We start from the raw sequence: 26,252 nt of genomic DNA on the forward strand, positions 1-26,252 counted from the left end.
TAGCCTAAGAAAATTATGATTAACAGTATTTATAATGATGAAATCACAGATCTGCAGAAGTACTATTGGAAACTCCAGGCTACTGTATACATATTCCTATTACTTTTAATTCATGTTAATTTTGTCATCTCTAAGAAAAAAGTAAGTCCTTAAAGAAATTTACTCTTCACCCCTACCCACACCCTCAGGCTCTCTCAATACCATCAAGGCTGCTTTAGAGGGACCTGATTGTCCTTACAACTTGGATAAAATTGGAGTCAACTGTGCCAATCCTTCTTGATGAGATGGATTACCTGAATTTATCATTTGTCCATCCTATCAGTATAGGTCCTCTAGGCCTCTACCATCTACCTTCTATGTTCTCCAGGCTTTGGGACACTGTCATCTGACCCACTAATGTACCCTTGAGAATCACTGGACATTTTTATCCATTCTATAACTGAATTTTTTTATGCCTTCACTCTTATAAGGTGTGAACTTCTCAAGAATAAGGACAGTTGAATTTTAAAAATTTGTATCTCCAGCACTTAACACAATCCCTTTGGCTTATAGTAAGTGCTTAAATGCTTTTTCTTTGTCCATACATTTATTCATTCACATAGATCTTATTTATTATATATATGTAGGATTAAATCTAAATACGAAGATTCCAAATTTATTAACTTGTTTCCTTTGTGAATATAAGCTGTTTTTGAAGCTAGTATTAGTTTAATTCTTAAGCCTAATCCATGCTAATCCATCCTCCACAGTCTCCCAAGTTATTTTCCTAAAAAGCCTAGGATCACATCTTCCCCACACAACTAATACCTGTTATTATCTATTACCCTTACTATCAAATATAAATTCCTCTGTTTGACCTTTAAAGCTTTTTACATTCTGTCCCACTCCTACCTTTGATCTACTTAACACATTACTTTCTTTCACATTTTCACTTCATTTGTACTTTGTTGTTTCTCCTAGTCAGTGACCCATCTCTCACCTCCACACCCACATGCCTAGAATGCTCCTTCCTCCCTACCTCTGCCTTCAAAGTTCTTTTGCAAGAGGTCTTTTCTGGTTTCCCCAGCTGCTAGTGCTTTCTCTAATATTACCATATATATATATATATATATATATATATCTTATAGAGACATATTTTGTACATCCCCCCCATTAGAATGTAAGATCCTTGAGGAAAGAAGTTATTTCTCATTGCCTTTGTATTCCAAGCACTTGATTCATTGGTTGGTAGGCTGATTGATTGATACTGTGCATTTATTCTTTCTTCCAAAATATATTTTTTTCCATTTATTAGCAGAAAGGTGCTGATCTGAACCAAAATCTGATGAAGCCAAACTATCATGCTAAAGAAAGATGTTATACTTATGGGACACCAGAAAGTGGCGCTGTTAGTTTGTTAAATTCTCAACCAGGTCAGTGAGACAATATTTATTTACATTTTTAAAAAATTTGATTCCAAGAAAATTGAAAATTTGCCTTAATTATTTAAGACTATCTTAACAACTTAAAGCAATTAAATGAGTCTGAACATGCTTTAACTATAAATTCACACAAATCAAATAATTTGAATATAAGTATAAAATGTGAAAAAACCCCTCAGATTTGAAATCATAGGTTTGAATTCTGCTTCTGAGACTACTTTATTACACACGTAGCCTTGGATAAGTCTTTTAACCTCTGAGGCCTCAGTTTCCTCATCTGTAAAATAAGAGGCTGGACCAGATGACCCTCTTAGGTCCTTTCCAGTTATAACTATATGAACACATGAAATTGTAATCCTGGAATGGACTTTGGGGTTCTTGTCAACTCTTCTCCTCCTCCTCCAGGAACCCCCATTCCTGAGTGTGAATAAAGTGCCTTGCTTAGGATTGTGATTAGAACCAATTCTTAAGAATCAGACCTGTCCAGTGTTCCTTTCCTATCCTTGCTGCTCCTAAATACTGATGTATAATATTTTATTTATTTTCAAATCACCATCATGAATTGGTATATAATTTTCTTTGTCAGTGTAAGCTTCTGTCCAAATATGTTGTCACTGTATTCTGGTGCTCAGATTTGGTTTCATGAAATAGAAGCTTGTCTGTGAAAATGTAGAAGTTCACATCTAGGGATATTAATTTCTTCAGTACTTCAAAGATCTATGATTCTCCAATGTGGGCAACAAAGGGCAGCTCCCTTTAAATTAGTAAGCGGTCTTTGAGAATTGTTGGGACATTCAGAATGATTTTAATGAAAGCCATTTTATATACTTATGCTCACATTGTGGGGTTTATTTAAAAAAAAAGTTGAGTTAGAGCTGTTGTAATTGCTTCTCCTTGTCATTAGCCTTTCTAATTGAATGTTGATTTTGACATTTCTCTGAGCAAATAATGATCTAACTGCACCAGGTCAGGTCCTCCTAAGATAACTTGACTCATTTGAACCTGGTTTCTCTTTTCGGCCTTACTTGCTCATCACTATCTAATTATCAATATCCAAGTATCAATAATCAGCTTTATCCTAACTGTTAAGAAGTAGTCACTTGGGGCAGCTGGTGGCACAGTGGATAGAGCACTGGCCCTGGAGTCAGGAAGACCTGAGTTCAAATCCAGCCTCAGACACTGAATAATTGCCTAGCTGTGTGGCCTTGGGCAAGCCACTTAACCCAATTTCTTTAAATAAAAAAAAGTAGTCCCTTTCATTTCTGTTTCCCTGTGTCCATCATATCTAACACATTCTGACTTCTTGACCAGAATAGTTATGATAAGGAAACAAAATGTCTTAAGATCCTGTGAAATGGGGCGGCTAGGTGGTGTAGTGGATAAAGCGCCGGCCTTGGAGTCAGGAGCACCTGGGTTCAAATCTGGTCTCAGACACTTAATAATTACCTAGCTGTGTGGCCTTGGACAAGCCACTTAACCCCATCTGCCTTGCAAAAACCTAAAAAAAAAAAGATCCTGTGAAATAATGTTGTTGCCCTTGAATGCATAATGAAACTGGCAGCACCATTTAATTCTCTGAGGAGAAATAGAACTGAGCTACTATTTTATTTAGCAGCAAATTAAAAAAATGTGTCCTTTCCCCAAAAGGGGGAAAGGAACTATTTGTACAAAATTATTTCTAGTAGCTCAGATTTGCAAGTTGAAGGGATCATCAATTGAGGAATGGCCAAACAATCTAGGATGTATGATTGTTATACTATAAGAAATGATAACCAGGATGGTTTCAGAAAAACAAGGAAAAATTTATATGAACTGATGCATAGTGAAGCAAACAGAACAAGAACCTTGTATACAGTAACAACATGTTGTTCTTTGAAGAACTGTGAGTAACTTATTCTCAGCATTACAATGATCCAAGACAATCCCAAAAGACTAATGATTCACTTTCAGAGAAAAAATTAATATTACTTGAATACAGACTGAGCATGCCATTTTTCACTTGCTTTCATTTTTTTCTTGAGTCTTCTTGTACAAAATGACTAATGTGTAAATATTTTACATAGTTGTACATGTATAAACTATCTGATTGCTTACTCTCTCAGAGAGGGAGGGGGAAAGGCTCTAAATAAAAATGTTAAAATAAGATAAATATATCTCTGTTCTTATTTACAGTAATGCTGTCAATTTTTCTCTGGTTCAATTCCTTTAGTTGAAGGATTCTTAACCTTTTTTTTGTTACATATCCCACCCTTTCTCAAAAAGAAAATAAAATACACAAGATTTCAAAGGAAAACCAATTACCGTGAAATAAAGTTATCAAAAAAAATTGTAAAACTAGTTTTCAGACCCCAGGTTAAGAATCACAGTATTAATAGTCCATCAGCTAATGGTCAAATAAGGCTGGCAGAAAACTGTGATTCTTAACACATTCTCTTCCTGTTTTTATCACACAAACACTCTCATGATTCCCTTTTAATGGAGTGAGGGAAATAAAATAGTTACCTTTTTTGCCCCTGTTTCATGAGATGCCATGGCCATAAAGGAAATCAATTAATGGCAAGCTTTTCTTACTTAGCTTGTTTGGTACTCAGAAAGTAAGCAATTTGTCACTGGGACTATAATAAAAGCCTCTCTAGCTTATTAGAATCTGCCAGAGCATACTTTTTACTGGCATAGCCTTTAAGAACCCAAGGTCACCTCTGTAACACAAAGCATTAGAGTAGGATTTCTGTAGAGGAACTCATCTCAATGTAGCAAATATATATAGACAAGTTAAGATTAAATATAAAACAATCTATTGTGGATTGGGAGGTAGAGAAAAGGAAGAATCATAGATTTGCAGAATTTTAGAATTAAAATGACCTCATTGGCCAACTAGTTCAATTTATGTCTGAAATGTCACAACAGAGTGACAAGTGAAAAATTAAGGAAAAAAAAACATTTATTAAGCATTTCTTCAGACCAAGATGGTTCTGTTTTCAACGAGATCACACTCTAGTTATAGGAGACAACACTTGAAAAAAATTTACTGTAAGGCAGCTGGAAAGATCTGGAAGACCAAAGGGTCCAGTGGTAAAGGAAGAGGAAAAGACCTGAAGGTCTATGGGGTGGTTAATAGTTAGTAGGCCAATTAATAAGGCCAGGGGTCTGAAGTAATAGAGAGAGGGCAGATCATAAGATGTGGTGGTCCTTTAACTCATCAGAATAAATGGAGTTGTTGACTCCTATCTCATTTGAACTCTGTGAGTAGTCAAGGAGCCTAGAAAAAGGAAGAAAGAAAATGGGAAACCTACCCTTCCCTTTCTATCTCTCCTAGGTGAGGGGTTCTGTATTGGTTCTGGGGTAGGTCTGAATCAAGAAGTGGGGTGTTTCCAGTGGTTGTGGCTCTTTTGACTGCCTACTGAATCTTATAATCTATTCTTTACTTTTTTACTACCTACTGCTTCCTGAGTCAGGCCATTCCAGTTTTGGATAGTTCTCATTGAGAACAAGATTGAATTTGCCTCTTCAATTAATTTGTCTTCTGGTTGTGACCTGTGGGCTAAAAAGAACTAGTTTAATCTGTCTTTCACATAATAACCCTTCAGCTATTTGAAAAAAAAACTATCATGTACCCCCTGAATTTTCTCTTAATCAAACTCAATGTACCTAGTTATTTTTACTATTCATATTTTACTATTTTATTATTCATATGAATCCAAGGCCATTTACCATTCTGGTTGCCCTATCCTGAATATTCTTTAGCCTAACAGTGACTTTCATATAATGTAAACACAATACTTCAGGAGAGAACTCATCAGAGTAGAAAATACAGCAGGACTATCACCTCCCTCTTCCTGGAAGCAATGCCTTAAACAGCCAAGATTGAATTAACTTTTTTTGGATGACATGTCATACTGTTGACTCATATTGAGCTGACAATCCACCACAACCTCCATGTTTTCCAAACTGCTAACTATGTGTTCCCCATTTTATGCTTTGAAATCAATTTTTGAATCCAAGTGGAAGGCTTTATAGCCAATGACGTGGTTTTCAATCTCAATGAAAAATGACAGTCTATTGAGGTTCTATTTTTAAAAAAATCCCTCAGTATCATAGATTTAGATTTGGAAGGGACTTTAAAGGATCTCTTGTTCAACCTTCTCATTTTACAGATGATGAGCAGAGACTTAGAAAAATATTTATAAATGACTTGCCTAGGATGACACAACTACCAAGTTGTCTGAGATGGGATTTGAACCCAGGATTTCTTGATTCCAAGTCCAGCATTCTGTCTACTAAACCATGAACTCTAGTATTTAATAAGGTTAATTTTTTTAGTTCTCCTTTTGATTCCCTTTTCTCTAACTTCTTCCAGAATCTTTCTTCTACAGTTATCTTGTTTTATAAAGCTTTAGTTTCTCTTTTTTCACTTACTCTTTCTTATTTGTGAAGAAATACATTCAAATTCTCCAGAAGTCTACCTCTGACCCTTTTAATCCATGTCCCTCCACCCTTTCACTGCTAAATTTCCTGAAAAAGTTGTCTACTTCCAATGCTCGATTTCCATTTCACTCATACTCTTCTTTTTAAAAAAAGTTTTGTTTTGTTTTTATATGACAAACATTTCCAAATTAACTCTACCTCCATGAGAGCTCTCAATAAAGTAAAATATTTAAACAAAAAAATAACAAAATAATGCCCTCATCAGAAAGTGCATGTAATATTCCAATCTGTAGTCTCTCTTATTTTTAAATAGAATTTTTGTAATAAAATAGAAATCCAGTTTCTCTCCTTCCTACCTTCACCTCATTAAAAAAGATAAACTACTTGTAACATATGCATAGACAATTGACTGTATATAAATATCTCATTCTGTCCCCTAAATCCATCATTAGTCCTCTGGAATGATAGCTGGTTATTTTATCATTTATAGTTCTTACAGCTACTCTAATGTAATGATATAATGCTATAAGTATTTTAATGCTATAAGTTGTTTTTCTGGTTCTGCTAATTTTATTCTTTATAATTTCCAAGTCTTACAACTTGCTCATTTTCATAAAATTTATATCATAGTATAAATTATTCTTTTGATTCAACTTAATTCATTATTCCTTATATCATACAAGATCCTTAGATTTGGTCATTAAAACTCATTGGTAACTTTGGAGCGAGCATTCCTGGTTGAAAGGCAGATTGTAAGGACTTAAGAATGAGAGGAGAGAGAGAGAGAGACTTTCTCAAGGAGTTGAGTCTCAAAAGGGTGGAGAGATATGAGATGATATTAAGAGGATATGGATGGAATTGTGAATTTTTTAAGGATGAGTAGACATGAGCGTGGTGGTAGGCAGTAGGGAAGAAGTCATAAAACCTATATTTTTACTGGCATAGGGACCTCCAGGGAGGAAATCCCTAACTCTGGGATCAACTCTTTTTTTAAAAAAAATTCTTTTTTTTTTCTTTTTTGCAAGGTAGTAGGGTGAAGTGACTTGCCCAAGTTCACACAGCTAGGTAATTATTAAGTGTCTGAGGTCATATTTGAACTCAGGTCCTCCTGACTCTAGGACCAAAGCTCTATTCATTGCACCACCTAGCTGCCCCTGGGATCAATGCTTTACCCATTATTCTGCTCTGCCTCCTTAGGTCTAAAAGTTACAATGACTGATTTACTTTGAGAAAACTCTAAAGTCTGGAGGTTCTAGGGATAACTCTGAGGGGCTGAATGTGAATGATGAGAACAGTTTGTTCCAAAGGCCATGAAGATGGATGAAGCAGTGGCAAGATAAATGTAGAATGACTTAGAATCATCATTTTCTTCTTATGCCAGCACTGTAAGAATTCACCTATCTGCATGAAATACTAGGGATTCCTAAAAAGAAAAATGATGAGAAAGTATTTTCTAAAATCCCAATTCTTGTCAGAGGTCACTTCAAAAAGAGGACATAATGTTGCAGAGGCCTCTGCTCCTTTATCCTGGAGGTCACAATGCTGCCCAATCAGAAGGAGTGAGAAAATGATTCTGCAGCTCCACTGAGTTGACCAGCTTCTGCCCACTGTAGCTGTTGAGAAAGATATTCAAAAATTAAGAACTAAGAGTTTTGCAATTTCGAAGTAACTACTTTTTTTTTACTTCTTAGAACCAGCTTTCTCATGGGTGACAAGATTCTTTAAATGCTCTTTTTCACAGATACTACTTTGTATTATTTGCATAAACCCTGAATAAATGAATACTAAGCCTTTTCAGTGAAATTTAGAGTGAAGAATTCCATTTTGAAAAACTAGATGAATAAAAACACATTTCCTAGAGATGGGGAGACAGCTCATTGAGTTAATTTGTCATTGTTTGTGTCACTGTGTGGATAATAAGCACTGATGAGGAAAAGGTCAGTTTGTAATATATTTGGAAAATTATCCTGTGATTTTATTGACCACCAAATTTATATCTGATGCAATGTATAATTTCTTTAAAACTAATCCTGTCCAGGATGCTATCTATATGGCTGTGAATCTGAGATATTCTCAGCAGAAGAATTAAACTTATAAGTAACTTGAAGGCAATTTGAAAAGCAACTTGGAAAGATATATATGACATATTATACCCATATTACCAACAGTTACTTGTCTAGGAGATGTGACATAAAAGACATCATGTATGATTAGAAAAGGAGATGAGTTATTATATTTACAAAAATGAAAGAAAACATCGATGAACCTTTTAAAAAATAACCATTAAGAAGAACAAAGCAAAAAGAGATAGAAAGTCTGAAGTCTATATTGTTGCCTTTTTAATGAAGGAGAGAGACAGAGAAAAAGGCCTCCAGGGCACTGAACAGCTCCTCAACGGAAGATTTATGAAAAGACATGAAAAACAATTATACAAAATGAAAAGATAGAAAGGCATTATAATGTGCTTTGTTGATGGAAATACCTGTACTGATGGCAGATCCAAGTGTCAATGTAAATATCATTTTACTAGCCAGCTTCAGATTAGAAATTCTTGCTTAGTACAATTTATAAGGAAAAATATATAGTGAAAAAGGCAAGGGTATGGGGTGTCTAGGTGGCGCAGTGGATAGAGCACTGGCCCTGGAGTCAGGGGGACCTGGGTTCAAATCTGGCCTCAGACATTTAATAATTACCTGTGTGGCCTTGGGCAAGTCACTTAACCCCATTTGCCTTGCAAAAACTAAAAAAAAAGGCAAGGGTGAATGTGTCAGGTGAGTTACAACAATTTTAGTATTTTTGTTTTGCTTCATAAATTACCAAGCATCCTAAGATCTCATGCCAATCCCTAGTCATTATCCTTCATTCCCCTATTGCTAATCCTCAGTCTCACCCTATGTACCAGTCTTTTGTCCATAGTTCTGAATATTGTAGTCTCTTCTATCCTTACCAAAAGCAAAACAAAACACTGGCTATATTCTACAATTCTCATTAGCTATCAGTTTATATCTTTCCTCTTTCTCACCCAAACTTTTTGAAAAAATAATTCTATATTCAGTGTCTTTATTTCCTCTTTTATCATTATTTTAAATAGAATTACATAATTTTTCAATCAGCAAAAATCTACCTTCTCCATCCCTTGCACCTCAGTACCTCACTCCAAATAAGAAATAAGTCAAGCAAAACAAATTTCTGCATTTGCCACGACCAAAAAATATATGTCTCATTCAGACCTTCTCTCTCTTTCAGGAGGTGAATAGAAAATTTCATCATTAATCATCTGGAATTGTAGATAACCATTTTTTGAAGTTGTTTGTTTTTGCTATATTATTATCATTGTTCTCCTGATTCTGTTCCTTTCACTCTGCTTCAGGTCATATAAATCTTCACAGGTTTCTCTGAAACCATCCCCTTCCTCATACTAGTATTCCATAGCAATCAAATACCATAATTTGTTCAGCTGTTAGGTGGCACAATGCTGACCCTGGGGACAAGAAGACTCATCTTTATGATTTCAACTACCTGGGTGATCCTGGTCAATTCACTTAACTTGCTTGCCTCTGTTACTCATCTGTAAAATGAACTGGAGAAGGAAATGGCAAACCACTCTGGTATCTTTACTAAGAAAACCCCAAATGGGATCATAAAGAATCAGACATGACTGAACCATAATAACAATCTCCCTCAATCTACCCTTTCTATAATTCCCTTTCTTTTACCCCTTCTTTCCTTTCCCTCCTCTTTCTGTGTTGAGTGGAATGTATTTCTGTACTTAACTCAAGGTGTGTGTGTGTGTGTGTGTGTGTGTGTGTGTGTGTGTGTGTGTCTTTATGTATGTATATATTCTTCCTTTAAACAGTTCAGATTGAGAGTAAAGTTCAAGTTTCAGCCACTTCCTCTGTTCTCCTCCTCTCTGTATAGATATCTACTTTCATACTCTGATTATGGGAGATCTCTAACCTTCTTTTCTCTTCTCATCCCACCCCACTAGTGTATTTCTCTTTCCCTTTCTTTTCATTCTTTTTTTTTCTTTTGCAAGGCAAATGGGGTTAAGTGGCTTGCCCAAGGCCACACAGCTAGGTAATTATTAAGTGTCTGAAACCGGATTTGAACCTCAGGCACTCCTGACTCCAGGGCTGGTGCTTTATCCACTGCGCCACCTAGCTGCCCCCTTTTCATTCTTCTCTTAAGATCATCATGACATTATAGAACTATTCCAAAAACTTGTCTAGTTAGATTCCCTCTCTAATACTGGATGAAGATAGAGTTCTGAGTAAAATATATTTATCATCTCCCTATAGAAAACTGTAAACAATCTATTCTTGGGTGTCCCTTATGATCACTCACTCATGTTAAACATCATTTCTGTTTGTCTTTGATCTCTTCATCAGGAATGCTTAGGAATCTTCCATTTCATTCATTATATATTATTATACTTGATTTTGATGGGCAAATTATTCTTGGATCTAAGTATATACTTTGTCTTCTGTAATGTTGTATTCCAAACTTTTCTTTCCTTTAAATCATGTGTGATCTTAACTCTCACACTTTGGTACTTGTAGTCTTCCTTTCTGGTTGCTTGCAGCATTTTTTCTTTGATTTCAAAGTTCTAGTTTTTGGCTATAATGTTCCTAAAGGTTTTTATTTTGAGATTATATCAGAAAATGACGGTTAGATTCTATTTCTACTTTGCCCTCTGATTCTAAGGGATCAAAACAATTTCTTTTAAGTTTTCTTAAATTTCAAGGCTCTTTTTTTTTTTTTTTTGGTTATGGAATTCTTGTAGTCCAGGATTCTTAATTCCCCCCAATCTGTTTTCTAGGTCAGTTGTTTTTGTATGGAAAATCTTACATTCTATTCTATTTTTTCATTTTTTTGCCAATATTTTAACATTTCTTGTTGTTTCATGGAGTTATTGGTTTCTACTTGTCCATTCTTTATGGGGGAGTTTGTTTCTTGGGCAAAGTTTCGAATTTCTTGTGCCCTGTTGTTAATTCCCTTTCCAATTCTTTCTTTTTCTATTCCTTTTCTACTTTCAAAGGCAGCTGGTGATGCAGTGGAGAGAGTGCTGGGCCTAGAGTCAGGAAGACTTGAGTTCAAATAGCCTCAGATACCTTCTAGTTGGACAAAACAGTTTCCTAAATGTTTTTGGTTTGCTCATCTGGGCTGGTCTTGATTTTAGGGCTGGGCTCTGCACTCTTCTGGAGGGAAAGTCTGGACTTTCTTGGGATGCTGTGTTGTTCCAGGGTCTCCACGATGGCTCAGCCTGGAGAGCTACAAGCTTTCAGTGCTTCCCGTGTGCTCTGATCCAGGGCAGAGTGTGATCACCGCCCTCCTGCTCTGAGCTCTGTAAGTCCCTGCCCAGGGTTTGAGTCTGAGCAATAGTCAACGGCTACTGGGCCCAGCCCCTATCAGCCAACTGGGAATCTTTGCTAGTGCAAAGGAACAGAAATACAGGCTTCACTTTGGTTTGGGATTCCTATCCTGATTATTCCTCTGCAGACTTCAGATTGAGTAGGTCGCTAGAACCGAGGCCTTTCTCTGCTCTTGAGATCTGAGCTAAGGGGCTGCTGCTTGTTTCTGAACTTGTTGCTTTTCTGGAACACTGCCTAGGGTCTGCCACAGTTCTTGTCCCTGAAAAGCCACCCCTGGCCACAAATCCCCTCCTCAATTAACACCAGGTCTATAACCCAGAACTGGGTAGTGGGTGACAAAACTGCCAGTTGGTATTTCTCTTCTGCCCTAGTATGTATCTCCAAGATGCCCTGGTGCATAGCCTTTCCGTATGTGTGCAGAGCCGGTATCCACTGTCTCTTTATGCCAACTTGGTCAGAAAAAATAACTCATTATGACTCTTTCTTGGATTTACTAATCAGAATTATGTGGGGTGTGTTCTAAATCTGTTTGGAAGAGTTGGACTATACCTACCCCTTCCAACTACTCCGCTATCTTGACTCTGCCTCTGTCGTTCTTTTCTTAACATCTGAAACCACACTCTTGAGTGTTGCTAAAGAGATCTTAATCTCCAAATATTGACCCTTCTGAAGTTTTTTATCCTGTTGCCTGCTCTGTCTTACTCAGCTCTTATCTCAACTGGATTTTGTGATACTGTTTTCTCCTGGTCTGTCTCTTGTCACACCTCCCTTCAGGCTCTGCTCACTAATTGTGGATCTATCCCAAAGTTCCAACTTCTGCCCTCTTCTTTCTATGTACTATCTCTTGGTGACCACATCACCTCCTATGGGTTTAATTAGCAACTCTAATATATCTTTATCTCCAGCCTTATTCTCTCCTGAGCTAAAGTCCCATATCAAAAACTTCCTCGTGAGTATTTTAACCAGAGGTCCTGAAGGTTTGCCAACTCAGCATAACCAAAACAGAACTCATATCTTCTCTCTCAAGCCCTGCTCCTTCCCTACTGTTGTCAAGGGAACCATCATCATTCCAGACATTCCATTCACCTTGTACATACATGTCATTTTCCCTCTTTGTCCCCTTCAGTAAACTCCAGTACCTCTCTATTGCTTTTAAGGTTAAATATAAACTCCTGTGTTTAACATTTAAGTCTTTTCACAGCCTGATCTTTCCTACTTTTCCACTTGTCTTATACATTATTCCTCTCCTTGTACTCCTGGATGCAGTCATACTGATCTGCTCTGTACTTCACACACCAAACTCTGACTCTGGGCTCTATATATTACTCAGTCTCTCCACACATTATCCCTTACTCAGTCATTCTGTCACTAAAATGTACTAAGCATTTACTATACAAAGTGTTGAGGGATGCTAAAAGATGCATATATGACTATGCTGCCCTCAAGAAGCTTTATTATAATGGAGGAGACAACATGGAAGCAAATATATACAAACTATATATTATAAATAGGAAATTAACTGAGAGAAGGCAATAGAATTAAGAGCAGTTGGGACAGGCTTCCTGTAGAAGAGAGGATTTTAGACGTGACTAAAAGTAATCTAAGAAAGCTGAAGGGGGAGTTGAAGGAGAGCATTCCAGGCATAGTGGCCAACCAGAGAAAATGCTTGGAGTCTGGAGGTGGAGCGTCTTGTTTATGGAAAAGTCAGGACGCCAGTGTCACTGGTTCAAAGAGTAAATGTTAAGGGTAAGGTGTGAGAAGGCCAGAAAAGTAAGAGGAGGCTAGGTTATGTAAGGCTTTGAATGACAAATAGCATTTTATGTTTGCTTCTAGAGGCAACAGGGAGCCACTGAAACTTATTTAGTGGGAGAGTAACATGTTCTGAACTAGGTTTTTGGAAAATCCCTCTGGTAGGCAAACTAGAGGATGAACAGGAGAGTAGGAGAGACATGAAGTAGGAACATCCATCCACAGGTTATTGCACTAGTTTAGTCCTGGGATGATGAAGATCTGCACTAGGTTGGTGGCAGTGTCAGAGGTGAGAAGGGAATATTTTGGAGAGATGTTTTTACTTTATGACTAGCCTACTCCTTTTTTTCAGTTATATGTGTCCTTGATACTTTTGTTTTATGCTCCTTCTTACATGCAAGGCATCATTGGTAATATTGAGCCATACCTATGTCTGTTAATTTTTCTTTTTCTTAAAACAGATTTTTTTCCAATTTTTTTTGTATTTATATCACCTAATTTTTTTTAGGTTTTTACAAGGTAAATGGGGTTAAGTGGCTTGCCCAAGGCCACACAGCCAGGTAATTATTAAGTGTCTGAGACCGGATTTGAACCCAGGTACTCCTGACTCCAGGGCCAGTGCTTTATCCACTGCGCCACCTAGCTGTCCCCATCATCCCTTCTTTCTTCCAGAAGAACATTTCTTATAATAAAGAATTTTAAAAAAGAGGAAGAGAAAAAATAGCAAATCAAAATCAATATGTAGATGGGGTGGCTAGGTGACACAGTGGATAGAGCACTGGCCCTGGAGTCAGGAGTACCTGAGTTCAAATCCAGACTCAGACACTTAATAATTACCTGGCTGTGTGGCCTTGGGCAAGCCTTTAACCCCATTGCCTTGCAAAAACTAAAAAAAAAATCAATATGTGGAAAAATATGATATTATATGCAGTGCTTTATGCATATGGGCCTTTCACTTCTGTAAAGGAACATGGGGAGAGAGTTTTCTCATATGTCTTTTTGGAGGCCAACCTTGTTTTTTATCATTTTGCAGCCTTCATCTTCAATTATTTTGTGGTGGTTATTCTTTCTAATTATATTTATATAATCATTGTTTACATTGTTTTTCTTGCTCTGCTTACTTCATTTTGCATCAACCACATAAATCCTATACATATTTCATATGGGATACTTGCAGTTTTGATATTTTTAAATAGCGTGGTATTCCCTATCTAAAAAAAATGTGGTTCTTTTTACATACCCCCTTTTCTGACCCTGACAATGCAGACGCAAAAGGGCACCCAAGTGCCCTATTTTGTATTTTTCTTTGTTTTTTCCATTGGTTGTTACAGCCAAATAATTACCAGGGCTCAGAAGTGATAAGCCTTTCTCATACCTACCTGGCTTGGTCTTCAGAGAGAAAACTTTGCTCCTTAAAGTATGTGAAATGTTTAATAATGTTTGTCCTTCATTTTCAAAGAAGACCACGACATCAGGGAGGTGATGCCTTGATAAGCATGTGAATTGGATTTGAGTGAGGGGGTCTGTGCTAAACCCCCAGCCTCACTTTCTCTGGGTTCAGTTGCCAGATATGAATCAGGACTGGAGATGGCCCTGGATGTGAGGCAATCAGGGTACAATGACTTGCCCAAGATCACACAGCTATTAAGGGTCAAGTATCTGAGATCAGATTCAAACCCCTGTCCTCCTGATTCCTAGGCCATTGCTCTAATCACTGTACCACGTAGCTGCCCTTATAAAACTTTTACAGCATAGAGAACCTACTAAAACTTGGTTCTCTGGCAAAGCCTTCCAAAGGGGTCACTTCTACTTCATGCAGAGGCATCCAGGAAAGCCTTTATTCAAAGAGGTCCTTCTGGTCTCATGATTCCTGGGATGATAGTATTTAGAACCCAAGAGAATCTTAGAAATCATGTTCTAACTCCCTCATTCTACAATTACAATACTGGACCCAGAATGATGAAGAGAGGGTCTTGCCAAGTCATCTATTTTTAAATTCAGGATTCTTTCTGATTTTACTTCAAGTAGCCATTCTACATACAGAGAATAGGGAGATGAGACAGTAGATGGATCAAGATGTAAAGATAGTAAAGCTTACAGTTTATAAAACAGCTAAATATTATTTATGTTGGTCAGTGGCAGTGACTATTGTTTAAGTTACATGGATTTATTATTCTCATTTTGATTCTCTGCTGTTTCCACTTGTGACCCTCCAAGAAAATGAAATGCCTTGTTTTCTTTTTATGTTTTGACTGTCCAAGCTCGATCTGGTTCAACCCCATCATTTTACACATGGTGAAATAGGATTGAGAAAGGTGAAGGGACTTGCCCAGGATCACACAACTGGTAAGCAGCAGAGCTGGGGTTGAGATCAAGGCACATGATCCTGCAGCAGTGAAAGAACTACCTTACAGAGAAAAGGTTTCTAGTGGAATATACCTGTGTCTGTTCTTGGTCATTTATAATTTTTTTCCATCATTTATTATAAAAATTTTATTGTTAAAAACAGCTAAGTGGTCCCAGAATTTTTGGCCCAATTTTGTTATCATTCAATCTTAATAACACAGCATACAGTACTTGACCCTGTATTTTTCATTTTTCACTGATGACTTGAACAAAGTCATGGGTATCATGCTTATCACATTTGTAGATAACACAAAGCTTGCATGGCTACCTAACACATTGAGGACCATGTTAAAAAGGCATGAAGACTCTGAGTAAGCTGAAACTTAATTGCGATACATGTCAAATTTTACACTTGGGTTCATGATGGGGTGTGTTTGACTAGATCAGAGCTCAAAAAAGGATCTAGGTAGTTTAATGGACTTCAAGCTCTATTTGAATTAGTAGTGTGATATGGAAGTGGGGAAGTGAAGGCAGGTCTGGGGTTTCATTGAGGAATCCTTGCAGTTTAGGAAGGGGATCAGTACTTTGTCATCAATGTTTGAAGGATTGTATTCCCTCAGAATGCCACAATTTAAGAAGATTATTGATAAACTAGAGCATCTTCCAAGGAAGGCAACCAGGTTTGTGAAGGACTCCTAAGTTCATACTATTTAAGGTTTAGGGGAGGATACTAAGAACATTTAACTTGGGGGTGGATGGGGTTGACTAGAATTGGGGCACAACATGATAGCTGTATGCGAATATTAGAAAGGTTGGAAGAGGGAACTTATTGGCTCATTTTAGAATTGGGGGCAGAATGAGGAGCAATGACTGGAAGAAGATTCAAACAGTTTTCTCACATTTTAGAGTTATTCAAAAGTAGACTAAGCTACCTTGAGAAGTATCAAGTTTCTCATCAAGGGTTGACTTCAAATGGATGATGGATAACCCCTTGTCAGAGATCTTGTCTCTGAGCTACTTACCAACTCTGAGGCTCTGCCATACTAATTATTTCCCTACTTAACTAAAACTTGAAACTAGACTCTTCTCTTTCCCTTGCCCCAAGGTCAAGGCAGTCACCAAGTCCTGTTCATCCTTTTTTTTTTTTAAATGAGGTCTCTTGCATCTGTCATTCCTTTCCATTCCCAGGAACACTTCTCATGTTTTTTTTTTTTATTAACCTCTTAGCTGATTTCCTGCAGTCTCTCTAACTGTCCCTCCCCTCCCTCCACCCCAAACCTTCCTCTATACAACTTGATTCATCATTCTAAATTATTTCTGCTTTTCTCATGTCTCAAAAACTTTTAAAGGTCCCCTATTACCTGCATGATAAATTTCAAACCATTTTGTCTGGCATCTAAAATTCTTTGCAGTTCTGCCTCCAATGTACCTTAGTAATCTTATCATCTACTACTCCTCTCCACAGACACTCCATTCTAGTCAGACTGACCTATTCAATTATCCCTTAAATATACTTTGCAAATTCTGTCTTCCAAATCCTTGCTAATACTGACTTCACAGTCTGAAATGACCCTTCTCTCTTCTCTGATGTAATAATAGATTTTTATATAATATATAATAAATATATTAAATTTATATAATAATATGTCAGTCATTTAAGATTTGCAGAGCTCTTTATATACATGATCTTATTCAGTTGAAGAAAGGATGGTAGGATGGCTCCAAGTTATGTAGAGCCTTGAAAACCAAATGTGCAAGATTTTTAATAATGACAGTGGAAGTTGATAAATGTATTTTGCTTTATCAATTCCCCTACATATCTACCTTTTGAAATCATTTATCCAAAGATCTAGTAAAGGAAAACATCTCTTTTTCAGAAATCTTTTCAGCTGAAAGTGATTCCTCTTTTGGAGTCTTCTCATGTAGTCTGTCTGATGTCTCCTGTATACATGTAAGCTAATGTGTTCTGTTTATGTGGATGCATACCTTCTTTACCTAAACTATCCCTATCTTATCCATTAATGTTCCATTTTCCCTTCCTAATTGGACACTAACTCACTTATCCCTATTTTGACCAAAAGAACCCCAGAATCCCCTTTCCATTTTGATCCTTTGACCTATTCCCTCCTTTCCAATCATTGTTGGCTATTTCTGTGAAGCAGTATGCCCCCCCTCATTTCTCCAAACCTACGAATCCTAAAAATTCCTGGGATTTGTCAGTTCCACTGTAACTGTGCTATTAAGACGTCTGGGTCTTTCCATTGACCTCTGCAGCTTGACTGTCTGACAGATGTCTTCCCCAATTTGAGTGTGAACTCTTTGACAGCAAAGACTGTATTTTTTTCCTATTTGTACCACTAGCACTTAGCACTATCTCACCCATAGCGAACACATTATAAACATTTTATCATATAATCCTTCATAGTAGGCACTTAGTAAATATGGACTGAATGATGAAATGAATGACAAGGAAAACAAGGAAAAAACCTACAACCACAGTTCATCTATCGTATGGGTAAATTAGGCATTTGCCAGTTGCCTTTTCTAGAGAAGTAGAAATAGAAGAAATAGTAGAGGCCTGGCATGAGAATTTAACTTGAAGTAATCAAACTTGCTTTGGCTTACCCTTACTTTTCTAAACAATTAGTAATATTAACCGTTCTAAAATAAATTTGCATTTAATTAAAATGGCTAGTCTTTAGACTATATGAGAAGAAAGAAAAAACATTAGCCATCACTGTTATTGCATACCTCTTAAGAACTAATCACCTAACAAATTTCATACTACATGGACTATGAGAGCTTATGCGTTATGGACTTTCTATAGCATGGATTCATTCCATCATTTCAGAAATAATGTGAAAGGATGTGCTTTCAACTCATGTAGCATGCCAAATGGTATTCGATATGTATATAATAAAATTAAGTGAATCCCCTGCCTGGTTAAAAAAAAAAAACAAAGCGTCTTTACAATTTGTATAGAGAAGTTGTTTTAGATTTTGAAGTTAAAATAAGGAAGTTGTTTGAATATTGCCCAACTGAGTATCGTGGGGAAAATATGTAGATGCATCTCAGAATTCACTAAGCTAGTTTACATTAATTGAATAGATTCATTCAGTTAACATGATTCATTTTATAGGGTTACCTCAAGACAAAGTATAAGCAATTTCAAATTTGGAAGAGAAGAGAAGAGATGCCAAAGGAGAGTTATATTTTTAGACATGACCAATGTAAGAATTTGTTTAGCTTGACAATGTCAGAGCTTGTTTTGTTTGACTAAACATATTTGTCACAAGTTTTCTTTTTCTTATCTTTGGAGAATGTGGAAAGGAGAGAAAATATTTGTTAATTTAAAAAATATAATTAAAATATTAAAAAGAAGAGAAACTTGCTATATCACGATGTTATTCATCAGGCATTTGTTTGTATTTTGCCTATTTGACATTTACTTAATTTAATTTCTCTGTAAGGCATGATATTTCTGTGAAATGTTGATAAATGTTCTCCAGGAATAGTTACAACTTTGAAGAAATATCAAGAAGTTGTAATGGAACAATTGTTGTGGCATAATTAGTACTAATTTTTTAAAAAATAGATGTTATTTAAAATAATTCTTCCCATTCAACTTGGGGACTGGAGGCAGGGGAATGGAGTGGTAGAATTGTTCTTTTTGCTAACCTAGTCCTGAAAAACTCATTTGCTGAAGTGTAAGAAATCCTTTATCCCAGAAGAGTAGGAAATACTCTGTAAACTGTTTACTTAACATAGCTCATGGGATAAGAGCAAAGTGGTTAAATATTTATGTACATTGGTTATTCTGTGGTGTTATTTGCAAGACCAAGATAGATCCCTGTGAATTATGCAGATCAGGTCTACTTTTCACATTTTGTAGTTTGTATTCATTATAACAATTGCAATAAATACAGACAACATAAATGATGGGTGCCACAGAGGTTAGATCAGGCATAGTCTTTATAGAATTAGAAGAGACTTTATGATATTGTCTGGCCCTCTCTTTTAATAAGTAATAAAACTGAGCCAAGAGAACTTAAGTGATTTGCCCAAGATCAAATAGTCAGTGGTAGGTGCAAGAATAGAAACCACATCTCATTTTTTTTGGTAGATTTTTTTTTTTATTTTATACAAAATGAGAAAAAAATTGCCATGTACACAGCAGACCATAAAAGAGTATGCAATATACTCCATTTCAAGATAACCTATAGAATAAATTTTGCACATTGTTTTCAAAGCTTCTCTGCTTTTCTTTGTTTCTTCATTAGTTTTCTTTTGTTCTCTGCTATACACTTTTAACTTTATTTTTCTCTTCCCTTTCTCACAAAAAGATTACAATTAAGCATGAATATATCTATAATCTATAAACATATGCATATACATACATATATACTCATACATATATATGTAAGACTGTTCTATGCTTATTTTCTCCTATCATCCATTTCTCTGAAGGTGGCTAGCATCTTTCTTCTTAAGTACTAGTCTTTCCATGTTTTTTGGAATCAATTGGCTTATCATTTCCTACACTGCAATAATATTCCTTTCTGCATTCAAATAACATCTTCTTTGGATCTTTGATTTGGTGTTAATAATAATCAAAATTATAGGGCAGCTAGGTGGTACAATGGATACAGCACCGGCCTGGAGTCAGGAGGACCTGAGTTCAAATACAGCCTCAGACACTTAATAATTGCCTAGCTGTGTGACCTTGGGTAAATCACTTAACCTCATTGCCTTAAAAATAAAATTAAAAAAACTTCTAAAAATAATAATCAAATTATTTGGTTGCTCAAAGTTGTTCTTAAAACAATACAGCTATTACTATATACAATATTCTCTTGATTATGCACATTTTGTTCTTCATTAGTTCATGGAGTCCTCTCCATGCTTTTCTAAAATCACTGAGCTCATCAATTTTAATAGTAGAGTAATATTCCATCATGAACATGTGTCACAATTTGTTTAGCCATTCTTCAAATGATAGGCATCCCTACAATTTCCGATTCTTTGCCAATACAAAGAGAGCTGCTATAAATATTTTTGAACATAGGTTCTTTTCCATTTTCCTTAATCATCATGGAAAACAGACCAAATTATGGTATTGCTGGATGAAAAGTTATAGGCAGTTTAACATCTCATCATATTTTTTTGAAAAAAAATTGTCAATTAGCAAGCAAGCATCTATTTTTTTTTGATCTTTTACCCCACTTCTTACCTTCACTGAGAAAAAATGAGAACCTTGTAAAAATATTTTTGATCAAGCAAATCAAATTCCAAATTGATTATATAAAATATGTGTATCATTCTAGATATCCATTACCTTTTTGTCAGGAAGTAAATAAGGCCTTATTCACCCATGGTCCTCTAGTTCACTTTCCTGACTCCTAGACTAATGTTCTTTTCCTTATATCATTACAACTGGAATTGGAACTATACCATTTTGACATATAATAGACATAAGTTTTGTATCTGAAGTCCAAGAAAAAGACTTATACAGTTGTAGCAAGGTTTATGGGACCTGCACAAAAAAATAAACAAAAATCTTCCCTCTTTTACATCAGTTTAGGATGTGTTTTTATGCCTCTCCTAAAAAGTATTGGAGATAAAAGTAAAACATAGATTAAACAATATATTTTCCTTTATGATATGTAAATTTAAATATAATAGTACCATGGCAATCATTCATTTATTCATTTAACAAATATTAAATACCTATTTTGTGCAATGCTCTGTACTGAAAGCTAAGGTAGATACATATTTATAGGATCAAAGGGTTGTAAATTAGTTGTCATATATTATTTTTGCATGCTCTCTTTTCTGGTCATATTTCCTTCTTCCTATGTGTAGCTGTTTTTTGAAGGAAATATGACCAGAAAAAAAGACTGTATGTTTCTTTTTTTTAGGTTTTTTTCAAGACAAATAGGGTTAAGTGACTTGCCCAAGGCCACACAGCTAGATAATTATTAAGTGTCTGAGGTTGGATTTGAACTCAGGTCCTCCTGACTCCAGGGCTGGTGTGCTATCCACTGTGCCACCTAGATGCCCCTGTACATTTATTTCTAACTGTATATTTGTTAGTAACTTATGTATAACATTTCAACCTAATTTTTAAAAATTCAATTTTATTTTAATTTCAGTTTTAAATTCCTTCACTCATTGAGAAAATAAGAAAAACACATTTCTATACATTACAAATATGTATAGTCATGCAAAGCAAATTCCTATATTAGCCATGTCCCCCTCAAAAAAGAAAGAAAACAAAATATGCTTCAAATACCCTTCTGAATTTATCAACTCTCTAATCTGCTGATGAATATTTTGTTTCATAGCTTCTCTGGAATTGTGATTGTCATTGTGTTAATCAGAGAGAGTTATTAAGTCTTTCAGAGTTGATTATTTGTAATATTTTTGTTATTGCATAAATTTCCTGGTTCTGCTCACTTCACTCCACATCAGTTCATTGAAGTTAATAATAATAATGATAATGTTTATCCTTCATTTTTGAAGAAGACCACAACATAAGAGAGGTGATGCCATGACAGGCAGATGAATTGGATCTGAGTGAGGGGATGCTATGCTATGTCACCAACCTTACTCCCTCTTCCAGAGTCATCTGGATTCAGTGACCAGATATGAATCAGAATGACTAGAGATGGCCTTGGATGTGAAGCAATCAGGGTGAAGTGACTTACCCAAGATCACACAGCTAGAGAGTGAGAATCAAGTGTCTGAGGTTGGATTTGAACTCAGGTCCTCCTGACTCCAGGGCCAGTGGTCTATCCACTGCACCACTAGCTGCCCTATAGAAGTTAATAATATCTTTTCTGAATACCAGTTCTGCCATTCAGTATGCCATTCATCCTTTCTGGATTTTTATCTTTGGCAAGTTTGGATTCAAAACATTGATAAAAGTCATGAACTTCACAGGGCCAGGGCAGAGCTCTAGGACATGTACCAGAGATCCCCTCTCCCCCCTTAAGGTTTTATTGTCCTTAGTATTGATCTCAAGCTTTCATTCACAGCAGGCATTAATATAATGGTCACTATTATATAGGACAGTAGACCTAGAACTGGAACAGTCTATAGGGGCTCCCTAGTACAACCCTATTTTTTTTTAATGTGAAGAAAATGAGTTCTAGAGAGATTTTAATTTGGTCAAGATCACACAGGCAATAAGTGGACAAACTGGATTTCAACTTGAACTCTTTTCAGTCTTCCTTTTATCATCACTCTTTTCTATCTTTTATCATTTTTATCATTACCTGAACAAAGATATAGATGGCTTGTTTAGCTTATTTGAAGATGACACAAAACTGGAATAAATAACACTCTAAGGGACAGAATTAAGATTCATAAAGACTAGACAACCTACAGCTTTATGCTAAATTGAGTAAGATGAAATTTTATGCAGATAAATGGCCAAGTTGTCCATGAGGTCAAATTATATTCTCAAGAAGTAAACAAATATATTAAGATATACTGTATTTGTCTTTAGTTATATGTACCTTTTAAAAACCTTTTTTTCATCCACATCATTATCTTAGATATGTTTCTTGTTTTCTCCTTATAAGAGTCAGTTGTAGCTTTATCACTGGCATTTTGTTTTTGTCTCAGTGACACCTATTGTTAGACTACAGGGACTCCCAATTGAAAGGCAAAGAATTGTGCAAGGAAGAAGCAAGATAGTTGTTAATTGTTGTCTTTAAATTCTCGGTATAACCCAAGACATGGTATCTTATCCTCTGGTTTTATAAATTCTTCCTTATGTAAGATTTTATTCAATTTCTGATAAAATTCTAGAACAGATTATTAAAGGAATAGTTTGTGAGCCAGCATGAGTTCATAAGAACAAATCTTGAACCAGATGGTTTTCTCTTTAAATTGTGGTTCAAAGAAAGGACTGAGCTGGGTCAGAGTAACAATCAGCCAAAAGAAATGGCAGTAAGTTGCACAAGAAGCTTGTTTAGTGATATAACACCCTTTGGGGACATTTGGGGATGAAGTAGGGAGCAAAGACACTTGAAGACTTTCCAGAAGAATCTCATTATGATGTTGGGCACGTTGAGACTGGAGAATACTGATTCTTCCCCCACTTTTCTCTTGCCAACTCTCCAGAGATATCTTAAGTTTAACATGTCCAAAATGGAATTCATTCTTTCCTTTCTAACCCTTACCTCTTCTTAACTTCCCTATTCCTAGGTAAGATACCACCATTTTCCCAGACACCCAGGTTTGCAACTTGGATGTCTTCACTTATGATTTCTCATTCTCTTTGTAACATCTCTTATATGCACTCCTTTCTAATGCCACCTTCACCCTGGTGCAGGCCTTCATCATCTCATACCTGAACTATTGTAATAGCTTTATGGTTGGCCTCACTACTTTAAACTCAAGGGGCTCCTGATTACTTGCAGGATCAGCTTTAAACTCCTCTGTTTAGTTTTAAAAATCCTTCACACACCTGGCCCTTCCTACTTCTCCCCTTCACATAAACTATAATCCTCTGAATTGACCTCCTTGTTGTTCCTTACACAAGAAACTCAGTCTCCCCAATCGAGCATTTTTACTGACTCTCCTGATGCCTCTTTCCTTCCTCATCTCCATCTTTTTCAAGTCTTAGTTGAAGTCCCACCTTCTTCTTCCAAGAAGCTTTTCCCAGTCCTCCTTAATCTTAGTGTCTTTGCTCTAAGATTATCTCCAATTTAATCTGTAATAAATCCTGTTGGCACAAAGGCGTGTTTGCATGTTGTTTCCTCTATTAGATTAGAGCTCCTGGAAAGCAAGGACTGGGGCATATTTTAGGTTTTATATACTAATTGTAAAAACATTGGAAATCAACCAGAAAATACTAAGTTTCCCCCCCCACCCTTTTTTGGCATCCCCAGAATTCACTGCCTACATTCTTTTTGACCTTTGAGCCCATTTCACCTGTATATTGCCTCAGCAATGTTTTATGATCATTTAGAAAATATTTCTGATGAAATTAAAAAGCTCAAGATCAGTAGTTATATCTTATATTTTCTTTGTACCTAACTACAGTGTGGTGAAGAACTGACATAAATAAATAAATAAATTGAATTGAATCCAAATTATTAGTATTTTTTTAGGTTTTTGCAAGGCAAATGGGGTTAAGTGGCTTTCCCAAGGCCACACAGCTAGGTAATTATTAAGTGTCTGAGACTGGATTTGAACCCAGGTACTCCTGACTCCAGGGCCTGTGCTCTATCCACTGCGCCACCTAGCGCCCCCTTATTTTTCCTAAAGATTAAAATATATGCTGCAAGTTCATTCGAAACTTGTTAATTTTTTAGAACAAGTCATGCTGATTTTGCATTTTGGATAAAGCTTTATCACAAGTAGATTTTTTTTTAAGCAACATGATGTATGGAATTAGAACTTCATGAGGTTTCTCAAAAGTGGGTTTTAATCTTAACTCTTATAATAGACAAGCTGAATTCACTCGGGCAAGTTATTGAAACTTGTTAGGCCTAACTTTTTTTATTCATCAAAATGAAGGATATGGACTTCATAAGACATGTTTCTTCTTTGGTTCTTTGGAAACAATATGTGGCACCAACAGTTGAGAGAAATCCCTCATCACATCAAGTAAAAACTAATCACTTCAAGTAAAGAATAGAAAAACAGGTATAAGTTTTTCCTAGGACTTGTTATCCAGAATTCTATCCTCTCTTCCAAACCTACTTGAAAGTGTTTCTGAGTATAAGAAGTAGTTGAGGAATGTACAAATTGCACTGAACAAAAAAGCTAATAAAGAGAGATCAGAAGTGGACTTCCAACTCTGGTATTTACTAATTGGTCTTCCCTTGGATAAGTCATTTCCCCTCTGTGAACCTCAATTTCCTTATCTGTAAAATGGATATAACAATCTTTATATTACTCATAGGCAAGAAAAGTACTTGGTAAACTTAGAATAACATAGGAAGGGGAAATTATTAATGCTAATTCTTAATGACATAGAATTTTTGAAGGACATTTTGTGTGCATTCATAATTATTGACTTCTTTCCCCCTTTCAAAATATCTGACAATCTTTTAAGTAAATAAGGAAGGAAATACCAAACTGGCAAAATGTGGGATGTGAAAATGGTGTTATGGGCATGAGAAAATTGCTACTATTAGGTTAGCAAGTTTCAAGTCCTTTAGAAAAAGAAGAACTGGTTTGTTAATATAAGTTTTGCTTAGTCATGTAAATTTTTCTAAGTTGTTTTACAGTTTTGTGTTGGCCTTTCCAGTGGTCCCCACGTGGGAATTAATATCACATGAATTTGGTTTCGAACTAATTTTCCTAATTCTCTAATATATATTATATATGTATATATATATATATATATTTGTAATTTTTATAGCACATGGATTTTACAAAATTCTCATAAGTCATCAAAAACTCTCCATTCATGTCATTGATAAAATACCACCCCTTTTCTCTTGCTCTGAGTACTTTTTTTCCTCACAAGACTCATTTTTTTTTATTGAATTATTATGGGGGGGTTAAATTAAGTATTTGTTTTTGTGTATTCCAAAAATCTTTATCCACATTGCCACATACAATATAATATTATGAAGAAGGGGTAGTATTGGTAGTCTTAAGTCCTTAGTTCATTTGATCAAGAATGGTTCTTGGAAAAATTGTGACAAAATTTGTTTTTTTTCCATCCCCTTGTACATACTCAATGTTATGTTATTGTTCCCTGACTGCTCTCTGGGTTCTCTGCTGTCACTTTAGCAGGTGGGCCACCCTGGGCACCCTGGGCAGCAACTCCTGTTCTAGAACTTGCCCAGTCCTCTCACTCTCCTCCATCTGAATACACCTGTAGTTGACCTTTTTTTTTTGTCTGAGTCCTACTGGGCAGGCTGATGTGATAAAGTTATTCATTTAGAACAGTTGATGGATGATAAAGTTGATA

The 26,252-nt window shown here is 35.9% G+C and overlaps 1 long non-coding RNA gene across 1 annotated transcript in view; it reads left to right on the forward strand.

Annotated features, from left to right (window-relative positions):
• LOC141515267 (uncharacterized) overlaps positions 1–26,252 on the forward strand; it is a 48,920-nt gene that overhangs the window by 1,699 nt on the left and 20,969 nt on the right. The window contains exon 2 of the long non-coding RNA XR_012476289.1: positions 1,295–1,412. This is a non-coding gene — a long non-coding RNA (uncharacterized LOC141515267). The remainder of the gene's footprint in view (positions 1–1,294; positions 1,413–26,252) is intronic.

Source organism: Macrotis lagotis, chromosome 2, assembly GCF_037893015.1.
Source record: "Macrotis lagotis isolate mMagLag1 chromosome 2, bilby.v1.9.chrom.fasta, whole genome shotgun sequence".
In the NCBI taxonomy this organism is placed as follows: domain Eukaryota; kingdom Metazoa; phylum Chordata; class Mammalia; order Peramelemorphia; family Peramelidae; genus Macrotis; species Macrotis lagotis.